The 20,656-nt window shown below is 54.4% G+C and overlaps 34 non-coding genes across 34 annotated transcripts; 9 read left to right on the forward strand and 25 right to left on the reverse strand.

Annotated features, from left to right (window-relative positions):
- The first annotated feature begins 1,127 nt into the window (after nucleotides 1-1,127).
- Nucleotides 1,128-1,242, forward strand: LOC141283866 (U5 spliceosomal RNA). The gene has a single exon (XR_012338233.1). It is a non-coding gene; the product is annotated as a U5 spliceosomal RNA (small nuclear RNA).
- A 359-nt stretch (nucleotides 1,243-1,601) lies between these two features.
- Nucleotides 1,602-1,673, reverse strand: trnah-gug (transfer RNA histidin (anticodon GUG)). The gene has a single exon. It is a non-coding gene; the product is annotated as a tRNA-His (tRNA).
- A 500-nt stretch (nucleotides 1,674-2,173) lies between these two features.
- trnak-uuu (transfer RNA lysine (anticodon UUU)) lies at nucleotides 2,174-2,246 on the reverse strand. The gene has a single exon. It is a non-coding gene; the product is annotated as a tRNA-Lys (tRNA).
- Nucleotides 2,247-3,223: 977 nt separating this feature from the next.
- On the forward strand, nucleotides 3,224-3,338 carry LOC141283867 (U5 spliceosomal RNA). Its single transcript, XR_012338234.1, has one exon. It is a non-coding gene; the product is annotated as a U5 spliceosomal RNA (small nuclear RNA).
- A 931-nt stretch (nucleotides 3,339-4,269) lies between these two features.
- trnak-uuu (transfer RNA lysine (anticodon UUU)) lies at nucleotides 4,270-4,342 on the reverse strand. The gene has a single exon. It is a non-coding gene; the product is annotated as a tRNA-Lys (tRNA).
- A 194-nt stretch (nucleotides 4,343-4,536) lies between these two features.
- On the reverse strand, nucleotides 4,537-4,618 carry trnas-uga (transfer RNA serine (anticodon UGA)). The gene has a single exon. It is a non-coding gene; the product is annotated as a tRNA-Ser (tRNA).
- An 843-nt stretch (nucleotides 4,619-5,461) lies between these two features.
- On the forward strand, nucleotides 5,462-5,576 carry LOC141283868 (U5 spliceosomal RNA). Its single transcript, XR_012338235.1, has one exon. It is a non-coding gene; the product is annotated as a U5 spliceosomal RNA (small nuclear RNA).
- A 359-nt stretch (nucleotides 5,577-5,935) lies between these two features.
- trnah-gug (transfer RNA histidin (anticodon GUG)) lies at nucleotides 5,936-6,007 on the reverse strand. The gene has a single exon. It is a non-coding gene; the product is annotated as a tRNA-His (tRNA).
- A 500-nt stretch (nucleotides 6,008-6,507) lies between these two features.
- On the reverse strand, nucleotides 6,508-6,580 carry trnak-uuu (transfer RNA lysine (anticodon UUU)). Its single transcript has one exon. It is a non-coding gene; the product is annotated as a tRNA-Lys (tRNA).
- A 194-nt stretch (nucleotides 6,581-6,774) lies between these two features.
- On the reverse strand, nucleotides 6,775-6,856 carry trnas-uga (transfer RNA serine (anticodon UGA)). Its single transcript has one exon. It is a non-coding gene; the product is annotated as a tRNA-Ser (tRNA).
- Nucleotides 6,857-7,697: 841 nt separating this feature from the next.
- On the forward strand, nucleotides 7,698-7,812 carry LOC141283870 (U5 spliceosomal RNA). Its single transcript, XR_012338236.1, has one exon. It is a non-coding gene; the product is annotated as a U5 spliceosomal RNA (small nuclear RNA).
- A 359-nt stretch (nucleotides 7,813-8,171) lies between these two features.
- trnah-gug (transfer RNA histidin (anticodon GUG)) lies at nucleotides 8,172-8,243 on the reverse strand. The gene has a single exon. It is a non-coding gene; the product is annotated as a tRNA-His (tRNA).
- A 500-nt stretch (nucleotides 8,244-8,743) lies between these two features.
- Nucleotides 8,744-8,816, reverse strand: trnak-uuu (transfer RNA lysine (anticodon UUU)). The gene has a single exon. It is a non-coding gene; the product is annotated as a tRNA-Lys (tRNA).
- Nucleotides 8,817-9,010: 194 nt separating this feature from the next.
- On the reverse strand, nucleotides 9,011-9,092 carry trnas-uga (transfer RNA serine (anticodon UGA)). Its single transcript has one exon. It is a non-coding gene; the product is annotated as a tRNA-Ser (tRNA).
- Nucleotides 9,093-9,933: 841 nt separating this feature from the next.
- Nucleotides 9,934-10,048, forward strand: LOC141283871 (U5 spliceosomal RNA). Its single transcript, XR_012338237.1, has one exon. It is a non-coding gene; the product is annotated as a U5 spliceosomal RNA (small nuclear RNA).
- Nucleotides 10,049-10,407: 359 nt separating this feature from the next.
- trnah-gug (transfer RNA histidin (anticodon GUG)) lies at nucleotides 10,408-10,479 on the reverse strand. The gene has a single exon. It is a non-coding gene; the product is annotated as a tRNA-His (tRNA).
- Nucleotides 10,480-10,979: 500 nt separating this feature from the next.
- Nucleotides 10,980-11,052, reverse strand: trnak-uuu (transfer RNA lysine (anticodon UUU)). The gene has a single exon. It is a non-coding gene; the product is annotated as a tRNA-Lys (tRNA).
- Nucleotides 11,053-11,246: 194 nt separating this feature from the next.
- Nucleotides 11,247-11,328, reverse strand: trnas-uga (transfer RNA serine (anticodon UGA)). The gene has a single exon. It is a non-coding gene; the product is annotated as a tRNA-Ser (tRNA).
- An 840-nt stretch (nucleotides 11,329-12,168) lies between these two features.
- LOC141283872 (U5 spliceosomal RNA) lies at nucleotides 12,169-12,283 on the forward strand. Its single transcript, XR_012338238.1, has one exon. It is a non-coding gene; the product is annotated as a U5 spliceosomal RNA (small nuclear RNA).
- A 359-nt stretch (nucleotides 12,284-12,642) lies between these two features.
- Nucleotides 12,643-12,714, reverse strand: trnah-gug (transfer RNA histidin (anticodon GUG)). The gene has a single exon. It is a non-coding gene; the product is annotated as a tRNA-His (tRNA).
- A 500-nt stretch (nucleotides 12,715-13,214) lies between these two features.
- trnak-uuu (transfer RNA lysine (anticodon UUU)) lies at nucleotides 13,215-13,287 on the reverse strand. Its single transcript has one exon. It is a non-coding gene; the product is annotated as a tRNA-Lys (tRNA).
- A 194-nt stretch (nucleotides 13,288-13,481) lies between these two features.
- Nucleotides 13,482-13,563, reverse strand: trnas-uga (transfer RNA serine (anticodon UGA)). The gene has a single exon. It is a non-coding gene; the product is annotated as a tRNA-Ser (tRNA).
- Nucleotides 13,564-14,404: 841 nt separating this feature from the next.
- LOC141283873 (U5 spliceosomal RNA) lies at nucleotides 14,405-14,519 on the forward strand. The gene has a single exon (XR_012338239.1). It is a non-coding gene; the product is annotated as a U5 spliceosomal RNA (small nuclear RNA).
- A 359-nt stretch (nucleotides 14,520-14,878) lies between these two features.
- trnah-gug (transfer RNA histidin (anticodon GUG)) lies at nucleotides 14,879-14,950 on the reverse strand. Its single transcript has one exon. It is a non-coding gene; the product is annotated as a tRNA-His (tRNA).
- A 500-nt stretch (nucleotides 14,951-15,450) lies between these two features.
- Nucleotides 15,451-15,523, reverse strand: trnak-uuu (transfer RNA lysine (anticodon UUU)). Its single transcript has one exon. It is a non-coding gene; the product is annotated as a tRNA-Lys (tRNA).
- Nucleotides 15,524-15,717: 194 nt separating this feature from the next.
- trnas-uga (transfer RNA serine (anticodon UGA)) lies at nucleotides 15,718-15,799 on the reverse strand. The gene has a single exon. It is a non-coding gene; the product is annotated as a tRNA-Ser (tRNA).
- Nucleotides 15,800-16,639: 840 nt separating this feature from the next.
- On the forward strand, nucleotides 16,640-16,754 carry LOC141283874 (U5 spliceosomal RNA). Its single transcript, XR_012338240.1, has one exon. It is a non-coding gene; the product is annotated as a U5 spliceosomal RNA (small nuclear RNA).
- A 359-nt stretch (nucleotides 16,755-17,113) lies between these two features.
- trnah-gug (transfer RNA histidin (anticodon GUG)) lies at nucleotides 17,114-17,185 on the reverse strand. The gene has a single exon. It is a non-coding gene; the product is annotated as a tRNA-His (tRNA).
- A 500-nt stretch (nucleotides 17,186-17,685) lies between these two features.
- On the reverse strand, nucleotides 17,686-17,758 carry trnak-uuu (transfer RNA lysine (anticodon UUU)). The gene has a single exon. It is a non-coding gene; the product is annotated as a tRNA-Lys (tRNA).
- Nucleotides 17,759-17,952: 194 nt separating this feature from the next.
- trnas-uga (transfer RNA serine (anticodon UGA)) lies at nucleotides 17,953-18,034 on the reverse strand. The gene has a single exon. It is a non-coding gene; the product is annotated as a tRNA-Ser (tRNA).
- Nucleotides 18,035-18,875: 841 nt separating this feature from the next.
- On the forward strand, nucleotides 18,876-18,990 carry LOC141283875 (U5 spliceosomal RNA). The gene has a single exon (XR_012338242.1). It is a non-coding gene; the product is annotated as a U5 spliceosomal RNA (small nuclear RNA).
- Nucleotides 18,991-19,349: 359 nt separating this feature from the next.
- trnah-gug (transfer RNA histidin (anticodon GUG)) lies at nucleotides 19,350-19,421 on the reverse strand. Its single transcript has one exon. It is a non-coding gene; the product is annotated as a tRNA-His (tRNA).
- Nucleotides 19,422-19,921: 500 nt separating this feature from the next.
- trnak-uuu (transfer RNA lysine (anticodon UUU)) lies at nucleotides 19,922-19,994 on the reverse strand. The gene has a single exon. It is a non-coding gene; the product is annotated as a tRNA-Lys (tRNA).
- Nucleotides 19,995-20,188: 194 nt separating this feature from the next.
- On the reverse strand, nucleotides 20,189-20,270 carry trnas-uga (transfer RNA serine (anticodon UGA)). The gene has a single exon. It is a non-coding gene; the product is annotated as a tRNA-Ser (tRNA).
- Nucleotides 20,271-20,656: the final 386 nt, after the last annotated feature.

A 20,656-nucleotide genomic window follows, 5' to 3' on the forward strand; every position in this document is an offset into this window, starting at 1 on the left:
CTCCTGGGTCGAAATTGGTGAAAAATAGGCACTTAGGTGGATGAATAGGCTGTCCGTGGGACGAGAGGAAGACCACGATGAAGAGTAGGCACTTTAGGCGCTTCGTGGATCCAATGATGAAAAATAGGCACTTAGGTGGATGAAAAGGCTGTCTGTGGGACGAGAGGAAGACCACGATGAAGAGTAGGCACTTTAGGCGCTTCGTGGACACAATGATGAAAAATAGGCACTTAGGTGGATGAATAGGCTGTCCGTGGGACGAGAGGAAGACAACGATGAAGAGTAGGCACTTTAGGCGCTTCGTGGACACAATGATGAAAAATAGGCACTTAGGTGGATGAATAGGCTGTCCGTGGGATGAGAGGAAGACCACGATGAAGAGTAGGCACTTAGGTGGCACTTTAGGTGCTTCGTGGACACAATAGGCACTTAGGTGGACGAATAGGCATTCCGTGGGACGAGAGGAAGACCACGATGAAGAGTAGGCACTTAGGTGGACGAATAGGCCGTTCCCGGGACTAGGCACTTAGGTGGCGCTCTAGGCGCTCCGTGGCGCGCGGCGCAAGGGCGCCCCCGGAGGCGTCGACGACGGGCCTATTTGGCGAAATCGCCCCCGGGGTGCGAAAAGACGCGACTTAGGGAAAAAGTGCCGACTCGTCATCCGAATAAGCGCCGAAGTGGATCCAAAAAGAGGCGTACGGTCCATCGCACAGCCTATGTGTCATCTTGCAGTCAAAGCGAATGGGCCGGCGTCCGGCGAAGCGCCTACGGGTCCTAACCAAAACGAGCCCCTACTCCATGAAATACCAGATCGACCCTCCACGAGCTAAAGTCTCTCAATATCTTGAATGCTACACATTACAGTGGATCAATATTTGGACCGCTTTATTTCATTTCATTTTTTTTTTTTGTATTCTAATACGGGGGCATGAAAAAAGAGATGACATTGCCTTGATCGGGTTTGTGAATACTGGGTGAGGGAAGGGACTTTCGTAACTTTTACTCCTCCCATTTGGAGTGAGGGGGGTGACGAAAATCATGTTGGCAGGTGTCGGCACCCTAGATTACCCTTGGTGAGCGTAGTGGTTTACCACATGGAGTGCACAGGTCCAAGGGCATAGAGATACATCTCGAGTTTCTCTTCATCAGCGCATAAATCTTTCGCCTTTTACTAAAGATTTCCGTGGAGGGGAACCTTTGCGAGTGACCTGTATTTTTGGGGGCTCTGCTCACAGCAGAGCTACACTAGAGTGTCAAGAGCAGAGTCAATCTGGCCACCCGCCAGCGTGCAGTGGAACGAAGCGCGCCTCGTCATGGTCTGTGTTTGCAGCCTTTGTGCTTCCAGTGTCGCAACTTCAAATTTCTTTAGCCAGCATGGAAAGACAGTGCTCTCTCGTCCATGACGGGATCCAAACCCTGGACGGGCTCAAACAAAGATGGCTTTAGCTCTTTTGGCCCTATCAGTGAGTCGTGTGCTTCGAGCCTTCTTTTTTGACCCCGAAAGCCAGCGTCCGCTGCCTGCGTGGTTGGTATAGTATAACTGGCACCGCACCCGTACGAAAAATGGAGGTGGCAGAAAGGAGCTCAGTGCACGAAAATCCTGCCGTGACCCGGATTCGAACCGGGGTTGCTGCGGCCACAACGCAGAGTACTAACCACTATACGATCACGGCGCGCCACTGGCTCACGCTTGGTGGTGGTGCCGGCCGTCCGAATGCAAAAAGGGCCAGCGGCGTGTTTTATTCCTGTTGGAAAGAGGGCACACAAATCCGTGCGAGGGATGCGGAAGAAAAGGGCCCGGCCGCTTCTCCTCAGCGCCAGCGAACAGCGCAGTCGGCAGGACTCGAACCTGCGCGGGGAGACCCCGATGGATTTCTAATCCGTCTCCTTAACCACCCGGCCACGACTACGGCGTCCCTGTCGTGCTCTGTCCCGTTGTCGACCTCAAAGTTGGGTGAAACAGCCATGAACTGGCTACCGCTTTACTGAACTCTCCTAGCGTAAAACTCCTAAGGGGGAAAACAGCCCACCACAAGCAACGAAAGATTCATGAAGGGGAAGCATAACAAACACTGTATGTGAACTCTGTCACAACTTTAAGCGTACGCCGCCACACGGCAGAGCTGGACCGGCTCGACAGCAAGCTGAGGCCGCCGACAAGAAGATGGCCCTTCGCCCGAACAGGGACTTGAACCCTGGACCCTCAGATTAAAAGTCTGATGCTCTACCGACTGAGCTATCCGGGCTCTTGCGCTATGTGTGCCTCTTACGTTTTATATAAGAATACTTTCTTCACAAGCCGCCCGGCAGAAGCTCTCTTGCCACAGCCGCTACGGGATAAATGCCGCACGCAATTACGGCAGAGAGAGCGAAGGCCGAAGGCCTTGGAAGGCCCAACCACCGTCGCAGAAAGCTAAAGGCAAAAGGGCGAATGCCCGGCAGGGTTCGAATCTGCGCGGGGAGACCCCAAAGGATTTCAAGTCCATCGCCTTAACCTCTCGGCCACGACTACGCCTGTCTGGGGAACGCCTGCTCTCTTGGCTGGAGGCGGGCAGCACAGGATGCCGCCGAGCTTCAGGCGCAAAATCCAACTGAAGGGTGAGGTGGCAAAAAGGAGCTGGACGTCCCCGTCGCTCAACGGCAAAGGGCTGCCGTGACCCGGATTCGAGCATTCTTTTCTGACCGCTTAAATCCGGCACCAAGCGCCTGCGTTGGTGGTATAGTGGTGAGCATAGCTGCCTTCCAAGCAGTTGACCCGGGTTGGATTCCCGGCCAACGCAATGCTTTTGGCTGCGGTTGACCTCGAAGCAGAACTCCTTCTGTGACCTCTGTCTGCACCAAAAGCTTTTGGATGAGTCGTTCAACGGCAGCAAAGAACAAAACGAGCCCCTACTCCATGAAATACCAGATCGACCCTCCACGAGCTAAAGTCTCTCAATATCTTGAATGCTACACATTACAGTGGATCAATATTTGGACCGCTTTATTTCATTTCATTTTTTTTTTGTATTCTAATACGGGGGCATGAAAAAAGAGATGACATTGCCTTGATCGGGTTTGTGAATACTGGGTGAGGGAAGGGACTTTCGTAACTTTTACTCCTCCCATTTGGAGTGAGGGGGGTGACGAAAATCATGTTGGCAGGTGTCGGCAGCCTAGATTACCCTTGGTGAGCGTAGTGGTTTACCACATGGAGTGCACAGGTCCAAGGGCATAGAGATACATCTCGAGTTTCTCTTCATCAGCGCATAAATCTTTCGCCTTTTACTAAAGATTTCCGTGGAGGGGAACCTTTGCGAGTGACCTGTATTTTTGGGGGCTCTGCTCACAGCAGAGCTACACTAGAGTGTCAAGAGCAGAGTCAATCTGGCCACCCGCCAGCGTGCAGTGGAACGAAGCGCGCCTCGTCATGGTCTGTGTTTGCAGCCTTTGTGCTTCCAGTGTCGCAACTTCAAATTTCTTTAGCCAGCATGGAAAGACAGTGCTCTCTCGTCCATGACGGGATCCAAACCCTGGACGGGCTCAAACAAAGATGGCTTTAGCTCTTTTGGCCCTATCAGTGAGTCGTGTGCTTCGAGCCTTCTTTTTTGACCCCGAAAGCCAGCGTCCGCTGCCTGCGTGGTTGGTATAGTATAACTGGCACCGCACCCGTACGAAAAATGGAGGTGGCAGAAAGGAGCTCAGTGCACGAAAATCCTGCCGTGACCCGGATTCGAACAGGGGTTGCTGCGGCCACAACGCAAAGTACTAACCACTATACGATCACGGCGCGCCACTGGCTCACGCTTGGTGGTGGTGCCGGCCGTCCGAATGCAAAAAGGGCCAGCGGCGTGTTTTATTCCTGTTGGAAAGAGGGCACACAAATCCGTGCGAGGGATGCGGAAGAAAAGGGCCCGGCCGCTTCTCCTCAGCGCCAGCGAACAGCGCAGTCGGCAGGACTCGAACCTGCGCGGGGAGACCCCGATGGATTTCTAGTCCGTCGCCTTAACCACTCGGCCACGACTACGGCGTCCCTGTCGTCCTCTGTCCCGTTGTCGACCTCAAAGTTGGGTGAAAAAGCCATGAACTGGCTACCGCTTTACTGAACTCTCCTAGCGTAAAACTCCTAAGGGGGAAAACAGCCCACCACAAGCAACGAATGATTCATGAAGGGGAAGCATAACAAACACTGTATGTGAACTCTGTCACAACTTTAAGCGTACGCCGCCACACGGCAGAGCTGGACCGGCTCGACAGCAAGCTGTGGCCGCCGACAAGAAGATGGCCCTTCGCCCGAACAGGGACTTGAACCCTGGACCCTCAGATTAAAAGTCTGATGCTCTACCGACTGAGCTATCCGGGCTCTTGCGCTATGTGCGCCTCTTACGTTTTATATAAGAATACTTTCTTCACAAGCCGCCCGGCAGAAGCTCTCTTGCCACAGCCGCTACGGGATAAATGCCGCACGCAATTACGGCAGAGAGAGCGAAGGCCGAAGGCCTTGGAAGGCCCAACCACCGTCGCAGAAAGCTAAAGGCAAAAGGGCTAATGCCCGCCCGTAGTCGGCAGGGTTCGAACCTGCGCGGGGAGACCCCAATGGATTTCAAGTCCATCGCCTTAACCTCTCGGCCACGACTACGCCTGTCTGGGGAACACCTGCTCTCTTGGCTGGAGGCGGGCAGCACAGGATGCCGCCAAGCTTCAGGCGCAAAATCCAACTGAAGGGTGAGGTGGCAAAAAGGAGCTGGACGTCCCCGTCGCTCAACGGCAAAGGGCTGCCGTGACCCGGATTCGAGCATTCTTTTCTGACCGCTTAAATCCGGCACCGAGCGCCTGCGTTGGTGGTATAGTGGTGAGCATAGCTGCCTTCCAAGCAGTTGACCCGGGTTGGATTCCCGGCCAACGCAATGCTTTCGGCTGCGGTTGACCTCGAAGCAGAACTCCTTCTGTGACCTCTGTCTGCACCAAAAGCTTTTGGATGAGTCGTTCAACGGCAGCAAAGAACTAGGTCTCCCCGTCGGGGAATCGAACCCCGGTCTTCCGCGTGACAGGCGGAGATACTGTCCACTATACTAACGAGGAGTTGCGCACGGTTGCCTTCGCCCCCAGCCGACGCGACTGCACCGACCTTACCAAAACGAGCCCCTACTCCATGAAATACCAGATCGACCCTCCACGAGCTAAAGTCTCTCAATATCTTGAATGCTACACATTACAGTGGATCAATATTTGGACCGCTTTATTTCATTTCATTTTTTTTTTTTTGTATTCTAATACGGGGGCATGAAAAAAGAGATGACATTGCCTTGATCGGGTTTGTGAATACTGGGTGAGGGAAGGGACTTTCGTAACTTTTACTCCTCCCATTTGGAGTGAGGGGGGTGACGAAAATCATGTTGGCAGGTGTCGGCACCCTAGATTACCCTTGGTGAGCGTAGTGGTTTACCACATGGAGTGCACAGGTCCAAGGGCATAGAGATACATCTCGAGTTTCTCTTCATCAGCGCATAAATCTTTCGCCTTTTACTAAAGATTTCCGTGGAGGGGAACCTTTGCGAGTGACCTGTATTTTTGGGGGCTCTGCTCACAGCAGAGCTACACTAGAGTGTCAAGAGCAGAGTCAATCTGGCCACCCGCCAGCGTGCAGTGGAACGAAGCGCGCCTCGTCATGGTCTGTGTTTGCAGCCTTTGTGCTTCCAGTGTCGCAACTTCAAATTTCTTTAGCCAGCATGGAAAGACAGTGCTCTCTCGTCCATGACGGGATCCAAACCCTGGACGGGCTCAAACAAAGATGGCTTTAGCTCTTTTGGCCCTATCAGTGAGTCGTGTGCTTCGAGCCTTCTTTTTTGACCCCGAAAGCCAGCGTCCGCTGCCTGCGTGGTTGGTATAGTATAACTGGCACCGCACCCGTACGAAAAATGGATGTGGCAGAAAGGAGCTCAGTGCACGAAAATCCTGCCGTGACCCGGATTCGAACCGGGGTTGCTGCGGCCACAACGCAGAGTACTAACCACTATACGATCACGGCGCGCCACTGGCTCACGCTTGGTGGTGGTGCCGGCCGTCCGAATGCAAAAAGGGCCAGCGGCGTGTTTTATTCCTGTTGGAAAGAGGGCACACAAATCCGTGCGAGGGATGCGGAAGAAAAGGGCCCGGCCGCTTCTCCTCAGCGCCAGCGAACAGCGCAGTCGGCAGGACTCGAACCTGCGCGGGGAGACCCCGATGGATTTCTAGTCCGTCGCCTTAACCACTCGGCCACGACTACGGCGTCCCTGTCGTCCTCTGTCCCGTTGTCGACCTCAAAGTTGGGTGAAAAAGCCATGAACTGGCTACCGCTTTACTGAACTCTCCTAGCGTAAAACTCCTAAGGGGGAAAACAGCCCACCACAAGCAACGAATGATTCATGAAGGGGAAGCATAACAAACACTGTATGTGAACTCTGTCACAACTTTAAGCGTACGCCGCCACACGGCAGAGCTGGACCGGCTCGACAGCAAGCTGAGGCCGCCGACAAGAAGATGGCCCTTCGCCCGAACAGGGACTTGAACCCTGGACCCTCAGATTAAAAGTCTGATGCTCTACCGACTGAGCTATCCGGGCTCTTGCGCTATGTGCGCCTCTTACGTTTTATATAAGAATACTTTCTTCACAAGCCGCCCGGCAGAAGCTCTCTTGCCACAGCCGCTACGGGATAAATGCCGCACGCAATTACGGCAGAGAGAGCGAAGGCCGAAGGCCTTGGAAGGCCCAACCACCGTCGCAGAAAGCTAAAGGCAAAAGGGCGAATGCCCGCCCGTAGTCGGCAGGGTTCGAACCTGCGCGGGGAGACCCCAATGGATTTCAAGTCCATCGCCTTAACCTCTCGGCCACGACTACGCCTGTCTGGGGAACGCCTGCTCTCTTGGCTGGAGGCGGGCAGCACAGGATGCCGCCGAGCTTCAGGCGCAAAATCCAACTGAAGGGTGAGGTGGCAAAAAGGAGCTGGACGTCCCCGTCGCTCAACGGCAAAGGGCTGCCGTGACCCGGATTCGAGCATTCTTTTCTGACCGCTTAAATCCGGCACCGAGCGCCTGCGTTGGTGGTATAGTGGTGAGCATAGCTGCCTTCCAAGCAGTTGACCCGGGTTGGATTCCCGGCCAACGCAATGCTTTCGGCTGCGGTTGACCTCGAAGCAGAACTCCTTCTGTGACCTCTGTCTGCACCAAAAGCTTTTGGATGAGTCGTTCAACGGCAGCAAAGAACTAGGTCTCCCCGTCGGGGAATCGAACCCCGGTCTTCCGCGTGACAGGCGGAGATACTGTCCACTATACTAACGAGGATTTGCGCACGGTGGGCTTCGCCCCCAGCCGACGCGACTGCACCGACCTTACCAAAACGAGCCCCTACTCCATGAAATACCAGATCGACCCTCCACGAGCTAAAGTCTCTCAATATCTTGAATGCTACACATTACAGTGGATCAATATTTGGACCGCTTTATTTCATTTCATTTTTTTTTTTGTATTCTAATACGGGGGCATGAAAAAAGAGATGACATTGCCTTGATCGGGTTTGTGAATACTGGGTGAGGGAAGGGACTTTCGTAACTTTTACTCCTCCCATTTGGAGTGAGGGGGGTGACGAAAATCATGTTGGCAGGTGTCGGCACCCTAGATTACCCTTGGTGAGCGTAGTGGTTTACCACATGGAGTGCACAGGTCCAAGGGCATAGAGATACATCTCGAGTTTCTCTTCATCAGCGCATAAATCTTTCGCCTTTTACTAAAGATTTCCGTGGAGGGGAACCTTTGCGAGTGACCTGTATTTTTGGGGGCTCTGCTCACAGCAGAGCTACACTAGAGTGTCAAGAGCAGAGTCAATCTGGCCACCCGCCAGCGTGCAGTGGAACGAAGCGCGCCTTGTCATGGTCTGTGTTTGCAGCCTTTGTGCTTCCAGTGTCGCAACTTCAAATTTCTTTAGCCAGCATGGAAAGACAGTGCTCTCTCGTCCATGACGGGATCCAAACCCTGGACGGGCTCAAACAAAGATGGCTTTAGCTCTTTTGGCCCTATCAGTGAGTCGTGTGCTTCGAGCCTTCTTTTTTGACCCCGAAAGCCAGCGTCCGCTGCCTGCATGGTTGGTATAGTATAACTGGCACCGCACCCGTACGAAAAATGGAGGTGGCAGAAAGGAGCTCAGTGCACGAAAATCCTGCCGTGACCCGGATTCGAACCGGGGTTGCTGCGGCCACAACGCAGAGTACTAACCACTATACGATCACGGCGCGCCACTGGCTCACGCTTGGTGGTGGTGCCGGCCGTCCGAATGCAAAAAGGGCCAGCGGCGTGTTTTATTCCTGTTGGAAAGAGTGCACACAAATCCGTGCGAGGGATGCGGAAGAAAAGGGCCCGGCCGCTTCTCCTCAGCGCCAGCGAACAGCGCAGTCAGCAGGACTCGAACCTGCGCGGGGAGACCCCGATGGATTTCTAGTCCGTCGCCTTAACCACTCGGCCACGACTACGGCCTCCCTGTCGTCCTCTGTCCCGTTGTCGACCTCAAAGTTGGGTGAAAAAGCCATGAACTGGCTACCGCTTTACTGAACTCTCCTAGCGTAAAACTCCTAAGGGGGAAAACAGCCCACCACAAGCAACGAAAGATTCATGAAGGGGAAGCATAACAAACACTGTATGTGAACTCTGTCACAACTTTAAGCGTACGCCGCCACACGGCAGAGCTGGACCGGCTCGACAGCAAGCTGAGGCCGCCGACAAGAAGATGGCCCTTCGCCCGAACAGGGACTTGAACCCTGGACCCTCAGATTAAAAGTCTGATGCTCTACCGACTGAGCTATCCGGGCTCTTGCGCTATGTGCGCCTCTTACGTTTTATATAAGAATACTTTCTTCACAAGCCGCCCGGCAGAAGCTCTCTTGCCACAGCCGCTACGGGATAAATGCCGCACGCAATTACGGCAGAGAGAGCGAAGGCCGAAGGCCTTGGAAGGCCCAACCACCGTCGCAGAAAGCTAAAGGCAAAAGGGCGAATGCCCGCCCGTAGTCGGCAGGGTTCGAACCTGCGCGGGCAGACCCCAATGGATTTCAAGTCCATCGCCTTAACCTCTCGGCCACGACTACGCCTGTCCGGGGAACGCCTGCTCTCTTGGCTGGAGGCGGGCAGCACAGGATGCCGCCGAGCTTCAGGCGCAAAATCCAACTGAAGGGTGAGGTGGCAAAAAGGAGCTGGACGTCCCCGTCGCTCAACGGCAAAGGGCTGCCGTGACCCGGATTCGAGCATTCTTTTCTGACCGCTTAAATCCGGCACCGAGCGCCTGCGTTGGTGGTATAGTGGTGAGCATAGCTGCCTTCCAAGCAGTTGACCCGGGTTGGATTCCCGGCCAACGCAATGCTTTCGGCTGCGGTTGACCTCGAAGCAGAACTCCTTCTGTGACCTCTGTCTGCACCAAAAGCTTTTGGATGAGTCGTTCAACGGCAGCAAAGAACTAGGTCTCCCCGTCGGGGAATCGAACCCCGGTCTTCCGCGTGACAGGCGGAGATACTGTCCACTATACTAACGAGGATTTGCGCACGGTGGGCTTCGCCCCCAGCCGACGCGACTGCACCGACCTTACCAAAACGAGCCCCTACTCCATGAAATACCAGATCGACCCTCCACGAGCTAAAGTCTCTCAATATCTTGAATGCTACACATTACAGTGGATCAATATTTGGACCGCTTTATTTCATTTCATTTTTTTTTTTGTATTCTAATACGGGGGCATGAAAAAAGAGATGACATTGCCTTGATCGGGTTTGTGAATACTGGGTGAGGGAAGGGACTTTCGTAACTTTTACTCCTCCCATTTGGAGTGAGGGGGGTGACGAAAATCATGTTGGCAGGTGTCGGCACCCTAGATTACCCTTGGTGAGCGTAGTGGTTTACCACATGGAGTGCACAGGTCCAAGGGCATAGAGATACATCTCGAGTTTCTCTTCATCAGCGCATAAATCTTTCGCCTTTTACTAAAGATTTCCGTGGAGGGGAACCTTTGCGAGTGACCTGTATTTTTGGGGGCTCTGCTCACAGCAGAGCTACACTAGAGTGTCAAGAGCAGAGTCAATCTGGCCACCCGCCAGCGTGCAGTGGAACGAAGCGCGCCTCGTCATGGTCTGTGTTTGCAGCCTTTGTGCTTCCAGTGTCGCAACTTCAAATTTCTTTAGCCAGCATGGAAAGACAGTGCTCTCTCGTCCATGACGGGATCCAAACCCTGGACGGGCTCAAACAAAGATGGCTTTAGCTCTTTTGGCCCTATCAGTGAGTCGTGTGCTTCGAGCCTTCTTTTTTGACCCCGAAAGCCAGCGTCCGCTGCCTGCGTGGTTGGTATAGTATAACTGGCACCGCACCCGTACGAAAAATGGATGTGGCAGAAAGGAGCTCAGTGCACGAAAATCCTGCCGTGACCCGGATTCGAACCGGGGTTGCTGCGGCCACAACGCAGAGTACTAACCACTATACGATCACGGCGCGCCACTGGCTCACGCTTGGTGGTGGTGCCGGCCGTCCGAATGCAAAAAGGGCCAGCGGCGTGTTTTATTCCTGTTGGAAAGAGGGCACACAAATCCGTGCGAGGGATGCGGAAGAAAAGGGCCCGGCCGCTTCTCCTCAGCGCCAGCGAACAGCGCAGTCGGCAGGACTCGAACCTGCGCGGGGAGACCCCGATGGATTTCTAGTCCGTCGCCTTAACCACTCGGCCACGACTACGGCGTCCCTGTCGTCCTCTGTCCCGTTGTCGACCTCAAAGTTGGGTGAAAAAGCCATGAACTGGCTACCGCTTTACTGAACTCTCCTAGCGTAAAACTCCTAAGGGGGAAAACAGCCCACCACAAGCAACGAAAGATTCATGAAGGGGAAGCATAACAAACACTGTATGTGAACTCTGTCACAACTTTAAGCGTACGCCGCCACACGGCAGAGCTGGACCGGCTCGACAGCAAGCTGAGGCCGCCGACAAGAAGATGGCCCTTCGCCCGAACAGGGACTTGAACCCTGGACCCTCAGATTAAAAGTCTGATGCTCTACCGACTGAGCTATCCGGGCTCTTGCGCTATGCGCGCCTCTTACGTTTTATATAAGAATACTTTCTTCACAAGCCGCCCGGCAGAAGCTCTCTTGCCACAGCCGCTACGGGATAAATGCCGCACGCAATTACGGCAGAGAGAGCGAAGGCCGAAGGCCTTGGAAGGCCCAACCACCGTCGCAGAAAGCTAAAGGCAAAAGGGCGAATGCCCGCCCGTAGTCGGCAGGGTTCGAACCTGCGCGGGGAGACCCCAATGGATTTCAAGTCCATCGCCTTAACCTCTCGGCCACGACTACGCCTGTCTGGGGAACGCCTGCTCTCTTGGCTGGAGGCGGGCAGCACAGGATGCCGCCGAGCTTCAGGCGCAAAATCCAACTGAAGGGTGAGGTGGCAAAAAGGAGCTGGACGTCCCCGTCGCTCAACGGCAAAGGGCTGCCGTGACCCGGATTCGAGCATTCTTTTCTGACCGCTTAAATCCGGCACCGAGCGCCTGCGTTGGTGGTATAGTGGTGAGCATAGCTGCCTTCCAAGCAGTTGACCCGGGTTGGATTCCCGGCCAACGCAATGCTTTCGGCTGCGGTTGACCTCGAAGCAGAACTCCTTCTGTGACCTCTGTCTGCACCAAAAGCTTTTGGATGAGTCGTTCAACGGCAGCAAAGAACTAGGTCTCCCCGTCGGGGAATCGAACCCCGGTCTTCCGCGTGACAGGCGGAGATACTGTCCACTATACTAACGAGGATTTGCGCACGATGGGCTTCGCCCCCAGCCGACGCGACTGCACCGACCTTACCAAAACGAGCCCCTACTCCATGAAATACCAGATCGACCCTCCACGAGCTAAAGTCTCTCAATATCTTGAATGCTACACATTACAGTGGATCAATATTTGGACCGCTTTATTTCATTTCATTTTTTTTTTGTATTCTAATACGGGGGCATGAAAAAAGAGATGACATTGCCTTGATCGGGTTTGTGAATACTGGGTGAGGGAAGGGACTTTCGTAACTTTTACTCCTCCCATTTGGAGTGAGGGGGGTGACGAAAATCATGTTGGCAGGTGTCGGCACCCTAGATTACCCTTGGTGAGCGTAGTGGTTTACCACATGGAGTGCACAGGTCCAAGGGCATAGAGATACATCTCGAGTTTCTCTTCATCAGCGCATAAATCTTTCGCCTTTTACTAAAGATTTCCGTGGAGGGGAACCTTTGCGAGTGACCTGTATTTTTGGGGGCTCTGCTCACAGCAGAGCTACACTAGAGTGTCAAGAGCAGAGTCAATCTGGCCACCCGCCAGCGTGCAGTGGAACGAAGCGCGCCTCGTCATGGTCTGTTTTTGCAGCCTTTGTGCTTCCAGTGTCGCAACTTCAAATTTCTTTAGCCAGCATGGAAAGACAGTGCTCTCTCGTCCATGACGGGATCCAAACCCTGGACGGGCTCAAACAAAGATGGCTTTAGCTCTTTTGGCCCTATCAGTGAGTCGTGTGCTTCGAGCCTTCTTTTTTGACCCCGAAAGCCAGCGTCCGCTGCCTGCGTGGTTGGTATAGTATAACTGGCACCGCACCCGTACGAAAAATGGAGGTGGCAGAAAGGAGCTCAGTGCACGAAAATCCTGCCGTGACCCGGATTCGAACCGGGGTTGCTGCGGCCACAACGCAGAGTACTAACCACTATACGATCACGGCGCGCCACTGGCTCACGCTTGGTGGTGGTGCCGGCCTTCCGAATGCAAAAAGGGCCAGCGGCGTGTTTTATTCCTGTTGGAAAGAGGGCACACAAATCCGTGCGAGGGATGCGGAAGAAAAGGGCCCGGCCGCTTCTCCTCAGCGCCAGCGAACAGCGCAGTCGGCAGGACTCGAACCTGCGCGGGGAGACCCCGATGGATTTCTAGTCCGTCGCCTTAACCACTCGGCCACGACTACGGCGTCCCTGTCGTCCTCTGTCCCGTTGTCGACCTCAAAGTTGGGTGAAAAAGCCATGAACTGGCTACCGCTTTACTGAACTCTCCTAGCGTAAAACTCCTAAGGGGGAAAACAGCCCACCACAAGCAACGAAAGATTCATGAAGGGGAAGCATAACAAACACTGTATGTGAACTCTGTCACAACTTTAAGCGTACGCCGCCACACGGCAGAGCTGGACCGGCTCGACAGCAAGCTGAGGCCGCCGACAAGAAGATGGCCCTTCGCCCGAACAGGGACTTGAACCCTGGACCCTCAGATTAAAAGTCTGATGCTCTACCGACTGAGCTATCCGGGCTCTTGCTCTATGTGCGCCTCTTACGTTTTATATAAGAATACTTTCTTCACAAGCCGCCCGGCAGAAGCTCTCTTGCCACAGCCGCTACGGGATAAATGCCACACGCAATTACGGCAGAGAGAGCGAAGGCCGAAGGCCTTGGAAGGCCCAACCACCGTCGCAGAAAGCTAAAGGCAAAAGGGCGAATGCCCGCCCGTAGTCGGCAGGGTTCGAACCTGCGCGGGGAGACCCCAATGGATTTCAAGTCCATCGCCTTAACCTCTCGGCCACGACTACGCCTGTCTGGGGAACGCCTGCTCTCTTGGCTGGAGGCGGGCAGCACAGGATGCCGCCGAGCTTCAGGCGCAAAATCCAACTGAAGGGTGAGGTGGCAAAAAGGAGCTGGACGTCCCCGTCGCTCAACGGCAAAGGGCTGCCGTGACCCGGATTCGAGCATTCTTTTCTGACCGCTTAAATCCGGCACCGAGCGCCTGCGTTGGTGGTATAGTGGTGAGCATAGCTGCCTTCCAAGCAGTTGACCCGGGTTGGATTCCCGGCCAACGCAATGCTTTCGGCTGCGGTTGACCTCGAAGCAGAACTCCTTCTGTGACCTCTGTCTGCACCAAAAGCTTTTGGATGAGTCGTTCAACGGCAGCAAAGAACTAGGTCTCCCCGTCGGGGAATCGAACCCCGGTCTTCCGCGTGACAGGCGGAGATACTGTCCACTATACTAACGAGGATTTGCGCACGATGGGCTTCGCCCCCAGCCGACGCGACTGCACCGACCTTACCAAAACGAGCCCCTACTCCATGAAATACCAGATCGACCCTCCACGAGCTAAAGTCTCTCAATATCTTGAATGCTACACATTACAGTGGATCAATATTTGGACCGCTTTATTTCATTTCATTTTTTTTTTTGTATTCTAATACGGGGGCATGAAAAAAGAGATGACATTGCCTTGATCGGGTTTGTGAATACTGGGTGAGGGAAGGGACTTTCGTAACTTTTACTCCTCCCATTTGGAGTGAGGGGGGTGACGAAAATCATGTTGGCAGGTGTCGGCACCCTAGATTACCCTTGGTGAGCGTAGTGGTTTACCACATGGAGTGCACAGGTCCAAGGGCATAGAGATACATCTCGAGTTTCTCTTCATCAGCGCATAAATCTTTCGCCTTTTACTAAAGATTTCCGTGGAGGGGAACCTTTGCGAGTGACCTGTATTTTTGGGGGCTCTGCTCACAGCAGAGCTACACTAGAGTGTCAAGAGCAGAGTCAATCTGGCCACCCGCCAGCGTGCAGTGGAACGAAGCGCGCCTCGTCATGGTCTGTGTTTGCAGCCTTTGTGCTTCCAGTGTCGCAACTTCAAATTTCTTTAGCCAGCATGGAAAGACAGTGCTCTCTCGTCCATGACGGGATCCAAACCCTGGACGGGCTCAAACAAAGATGGCTTTAGCTCTTTTGGCCCTATCAGTGAGTCGTGTGCTTCGAGCCTTCTTTTTTGACCCCGAAAGCCAGCGTCCGCTGCCTGCGTGGTTGGTATAGTATAACTGGCACCGCACCCGTACGAAAAATGGAGGTGGCAGAAAGGAGCTCAGTGCACGAAAATCCTGCCGTGACCCGGATTCGAACCGGGGTTGCTGCGGCCACAACGCAGAGTACTAACCACTATACGATCACGGCGCGCCACTGGCTCACGCTTGGTGGTGGTGCCGGCCGTCCGAATGCAAAAAGGGCCAGCGGCGTGTTTTATTCCTGTTGGAAAGAGGGCACACAAATCCGTGCGAGGGATGCGGAAGAAAAGGGCCCGGCCGCTTCTCCTCAGCGCCAGCGAACAGCGCAGTCGGCAGGACTCGAACCTGCGCGGGGAGACCCCGATGGATTTCTAGTCCGTCGCCTTAACCACTCGGCCACGACTACGGCGTCCCTGTCGTCCTCTGTCCCGTTGTCGACCTCAAAGTTGGGTGAAAAAGCCATGAACTGGCTACCGCTTTACTGAACTCTCCTAGCGTAAAACTCCTAAGGGGGAAAACAGCCCACCACAAGCAACGAAAGATTCATGAAGGGGAAGCATAACAAACACTGTATGTGAACTCTGTCACAACTTTAAGCGTACGCCGCCACACGGCAGAGCTGGACCGGCTCGACAGCAAGCTGAGGCCGCCGACAAGAAGATGGCCCTTCGCCCGAACAGGGACTTGAACCCTGGACCCTCAGATTAAAAGTCTGATGCTCTACCGACTGAGCTATCCGGGCTCTTGCTCTATGTGCGCCTCTTACGTTTTATATAAGAATACTTTCTTCACAAGCCGCCCGGCAGAAGCTCTCTTGCCACAGCCGCTACGGGATAAATGCCACACGCAATTACGGCAGAGAGAGCGAAGGCCGAAGGCCTTGGAAGGCCCAACCACCGTCGCAGAAAGCTAAAGGCAAAAGGGCGAATGCCCGCCCGTAGTCGGCAGGGTTCGAACCTGCGCGGGGAGACCCCAATGGATTTCAAGTCCATCGCCTTAACCTCTCGGCCACGACTACGCCTGTCTGGGGAACGCCTGCTCTCTTGGCTGGAGGCGGGCAGCACAGGATGCCGCCGAGCTTCAGGCGCAAAATCCAACTGAAGGGTGAGGTGGCAAAAAGGAGCTGGACGTCCCCGTCGCTCAACGGCAAAGGGCTGCCGTGACCCGGATTCGAGCATTCTTTTCTGACCGCTTAAATCCGGCACCGAGCGCCTGCGTTGGTGGTATAGTGGTGAGCATAGCTGCCTTCCAAGCAGTTGACCCGGGTTGGATTCCCGGCCAACGCAATGCTTTCGGCTGCGGTTGACCTCGAAGCAGAACTCCTTCTGTGACCTCTGTCTGCACCAAAAGCTTTTGGATGAGTCGTTCAACGGCAGCAAAGAACTAGGTCTCCCCGTCGGGGAATCGAACCCCGGTCTTCCGCGTGACAGGCGGAGATACTGTCCACTATACTAACGAGGATTTGCGCACGGTGGGCTTCGCCCCCAGCCGACGCGACTGCACCGACCTTACCAAAACGAGCCCCTACTCCATGAAATACCAGATCGACCCTCCACGAGCTAAAGTCTCTCAATATCTTGAATGCTACACATTACAGTGGATCAATATTTGGACCGCTTTATTTCATTTCATTTTTTTTTTGTATTCTAATACGGGGGCATGAAAAAAGAGATGACATTGCCTTGATCGGGTTTGTGAATACTGGGTGAGGGAAGGGACTTTCGTAACTTTTACTCCTCCCATTTGGAGTGAGGGGGGTGACGAAAATCATGTTGGCAGGTGTCGGCAGCCTAGATTACCCTTGGTGAGCGTAGTGGTTTACCACATGGAGTGCACAGGTCCAAGGGCATAGAGATACATCTCGAGTTTCTCTTCATCAGCGCATAAATCTTTCGCCTTTTACTAAAGATTTCCGTGGAGGGGAACCTTTGCGAGTGACCTGTATTTTTGGGGGCTCTGCTCACAGCAGAGCTACACTAGAGTGTCAAGAGCAGAGTCAATCTGGCCACCCGCCAGCGTGCAGTGGAACGAAGCGCGCCTCGTCATGGTCTGTGTTTGCAGCCTTTGTGCTTCCAGTGTCGCAACTTCAAATTTCTTTAGCCAGCATGGAAAGACAGTGCTCTCTCGTCCATGACGGGATCCAAACCCTGGACGGGCTCAAACAAAGATGGCTTTAGCTCTTTTGGCCCTATCAGTGAGTCGTGTGCTTCGAGCCTTCTTTTTTGACCCCGAAAGCCAGCGTCCGCTGCCTGCGTGGTTGGTATAGTATAACTGGCACCGCACCCGTACGAAAAATGGAGGTGGCAGAAAGGAGCTCAGTGCACGAAAATCCTGCCGTGACCCGGATTCGAACCGGGGTTGCTGCGGCCACAACGCAGAGTACTAACCACTATACGATCACGGCGCGCCACTGGCTCACGCTTGGTGGTGGTGCCGGCCGTCCGAATGCAAAAAGGGCCAGCGGCGTGTTTTATTCCTGTTGGAAAGAGGGCACACAAATCCGTGCGAGGGATGCGGAAGAAAAGGGCCCGGCCGCTTCTCCTCAGCGCCAGCGAACAGCGCAGTCGGCAGGACTCGAACCTGCGCGGGGAGACCCCGATGGATTTCTAGTCCGTCGCCTTAACCACTCGGCCACGACTACGGCGTCCCTGTCGTCCTCTGTCCCGTTGTCGACCTCAAAGTTGGGTGAAAAAGCCATGAACTGGCTACCGCTTTACTGAACTCTCCTAGCGTAAAACTCCTAAGGGGGAAAACAGCCCACCACAAGCAACGAAAGATTCATGAAGGGGAAGCATAACAAACACTGTATGTGAACTCTGTCACAACTTTAAGCGTACGCCGCCACACGGCAGAGCTGGACCGGCTCGACAGCAAGCTGAGGCCGCCGACAAGAAGATGGCCCTTCGCCCGAACAGGGACTTGAACCCTGGACCCTCAGATTAAAAGTCTGATGCTCTACCGACTGAGCTATCCGGGCTCTTGCGCTATGTGCGCCTCTTACGTTTTATATAAGAATACTTTCTTCACAAGCCGCCCGGCAGAAGCTCTCTTGCCACAGCCGCTACGGGATAAATGCCGCACGCAATTACGGCAGAGAGAGCGAAGGCCGAAGGCCTTGGAAGGCCCAACCACCGTCGCAGAAAGCTAAAGGCAAAAGGGCGAATGCCCGCCCGTAGTCGGCAGGGTTCGAACCTGCGCGGGGAGACCCCAATGGATTTCAAGTCCATCGCCTTAACCTCTCGGCCACGACTACGCCTGTCTGGGGAACGCCTGCTCTCTTGGCTGGAGGCGGGCAGCACAGGATGCCGCCGAGCTTCAGGCGCAAAATCCAACTGAAGGGTGAGGTGGCAAAAAGGAGCTGGACGTCCCCGTCGCTCAACGGCAAAGGGCTGCCGTGACCCGGATTCGAGCATTCTTTTCTGACCGCTTAAATCCGGCACCGAGCGCCTGCGTTGGTGGTATAGTGGTGAGCATAGCTGCCTTCCAAGCAGTTGACCCGGGTTGGATTCCCGGCCAACGCAATGCTTTCGGCTGCGGTTGACCTCGAAGCAGAACTCCTTCTGTGACCTCTGTCTGCACCAAAAGCTTTTGGATGAGTCGTTCAACGGCAGCAAAGAACTAGGTCTCCCCGTCGGGGAATCGAACCCCGGTCTTCCGCGTGACAGGCGGAGATACTGTCCACTATACTAACGAGGATTTGCGCACGATGGGCTTCGCCCCCAGCCGACGCGACTGCACCGACCTTACCAAAACGAGCCCCTACTCCATGAAATACCAGATCGACCCTCCACGAGCTAAAGTCTCTCAATATCTTGAATGCTACACATTACAGTGGATCAATATTTGGACCGCTTTATTTCATTTCATTTTTTTTTTTGTATTCTAATACGGGGGCATGAAAAAAGAGATGACATTGCCTTGATCGGGTTTGTGAATACTGGGTGAGGGAAGGGACTTTCGTAACTTTTACTCCTCCCATTTGGAGTGAGGGGGGTGACGAAAATCATGTTGGCAGGTGTCGGCACCCTAGATTACCCTTGGTGAGCGTAGTGGTTTACCACATGGAGTGCACAGGTCCAAGGGCATAGAGATACATCTCGAGTTTCTCTTCATCAGCGCATAAATCTTTCGCCTTTTACTAAAGATTTCCGTGGAGGGGAACCTTTGCGAGTGACCTGTATTTTTGGGGGCTCTGCTCACAGCAGAGCTACACTAGAGTGTCAAGAGCAGAGTCAATCTGGCCACCCGCCAGCGTGCAGTGGAACGAAGCGCGCCTCGTCATGGTCTGTTTTTGCAGCCTTTGTGCTTCCAGTGTCGCAACTTCAAATTTCTTTAGCCAGCATGGAAAGACAGTGCTCTCTCGTCCATGACGGGATCCAAACCCTGGACGGGCTCAAACAAAGATGGCTTTAGCTCTTTTGGCCCTATCAGTGAGTCGTGTGCTTCGAGCCTTCTTTTTTGACCCCGAAAGCCAGCGTCCGCTGCCTGCGTGGTTGGTATAGTATAACTGGCACCGCACCCGTACGAAAAATGGAGGTGGCAGAAAGGAGCTCAGTGCACGAAAATCCTGCCGTGACCCGGATTCGAACCGGGGTTGCTGCGGCCACAACGCAGAGTACTAACCACTATACGATCACGGCGCGCCACTGGCTCACGCTTGGTGGTGGTGCCGGCCGTCCGAATGCAAAAAGGGCCAGCGGCGTGTTTTATTCCTGTTGGAAAGAGGGCACACAAATCCGTGCGAGGGATGCGGAAGAAAAGGGCCCGGCCGCTTCTCCTCAGCGCCAGCGAACAGCGCAGTCGGCAGGACTCGAACCTGCGCGGGGAGACCCCGATGGATTTCTAGTCCGTCGCCTTAACCACTCGGCCACGACTACGGCGTCCCTGTCGTCCTCTGTCCCGTTGTCGACCTCAAAGTTGGGTGAAAAAGCCATGAACTGGCTACCGCTTTACTGAACTCTCCTAGCGTAAAACTCCTAAGGGGGAAAACAGCCCACCACAAGCAACGAAAGATTCATGAAGGGGAAGCATAACAAACACTGTATGTGAACTCTGTCACAACTTTAAGCGTACGCCGCCACACGGCAGAGCTGGACCGGCTCGACAGCAAGCTGAGGCCGCCGACAAGAAGATGGCCCTTCGCCCGAACAGGGACTTGAACCCTGGACCCTCAGATTAAAAGTCTGATGCTCTACCGACTGAGCTATCCGGGCTCTTGCTCTATGTGCGCCTCTTACGTTTTATATAAGAATACTTTCTTCACAAGCCGCCCGGCAGAAGCTCTCTTGCCACAGCCGCTACGGGATAAATGCCACACGCAATTACGGCAGAGAGAGCGAAGGCCGAAGGCCTTGGAAGGCCCAACCACCGTCGCAGAAAGCTAAAGGCAAAAGGGCGAATGCCCGCCCGTAGTCGGCAGGGTTCGAACCTGCGCGGGGAGACCCCAATGGATTTCAAGTCCATCGCCTTAACCTCTCGGCCACGACTACGCCTGTCTGGGGAACGCCTGCTCTCTTGGCTGGAGGCGGGCAGCACAGGATGCCGCCGAGCTTCAGGCGCAAAATCCAACTGAAGGGTGAGGTGGCAAAAAGGAGCTGGACGTCCCCGTCGCTCAACGGCAAAGGGCTGCCGTGACCCGGATTCGAGCATTCTTTTCTGACCGCTTAAATCCGGCACCGAGCGCCTGCGTTGGTGGTATAGTGGTGAGCATAGCTGCCTTCCAAGCAGTTGACCCGGGTTGGATTCCCGGCCAACGCAATGCTTTCGGCTGCGGTTGACCTCGAAGCAGAACTCCTTCTGTGACCTCTGTCTGCACCAAAAGCTTTTGGATGAGTCGTTCAACGGCAGCAAAGAACTAGGTCTCCCCGTCGGGGAA

The sequence above is a fragment of the Garra rufa genome, chromosome 13, assembly GCF_049309525.1.
Source record: "Garra rufa chromosome 13, GarRuf1.0, whole genome shotgun sequence".
Classification (NCBI taxonomy): domain Eukaryota; kingdom Metazoa; phylum Chordata; class Actinopteri; order Cypriniformes; family Cyprinidae; genus Garra; species Garra rufa.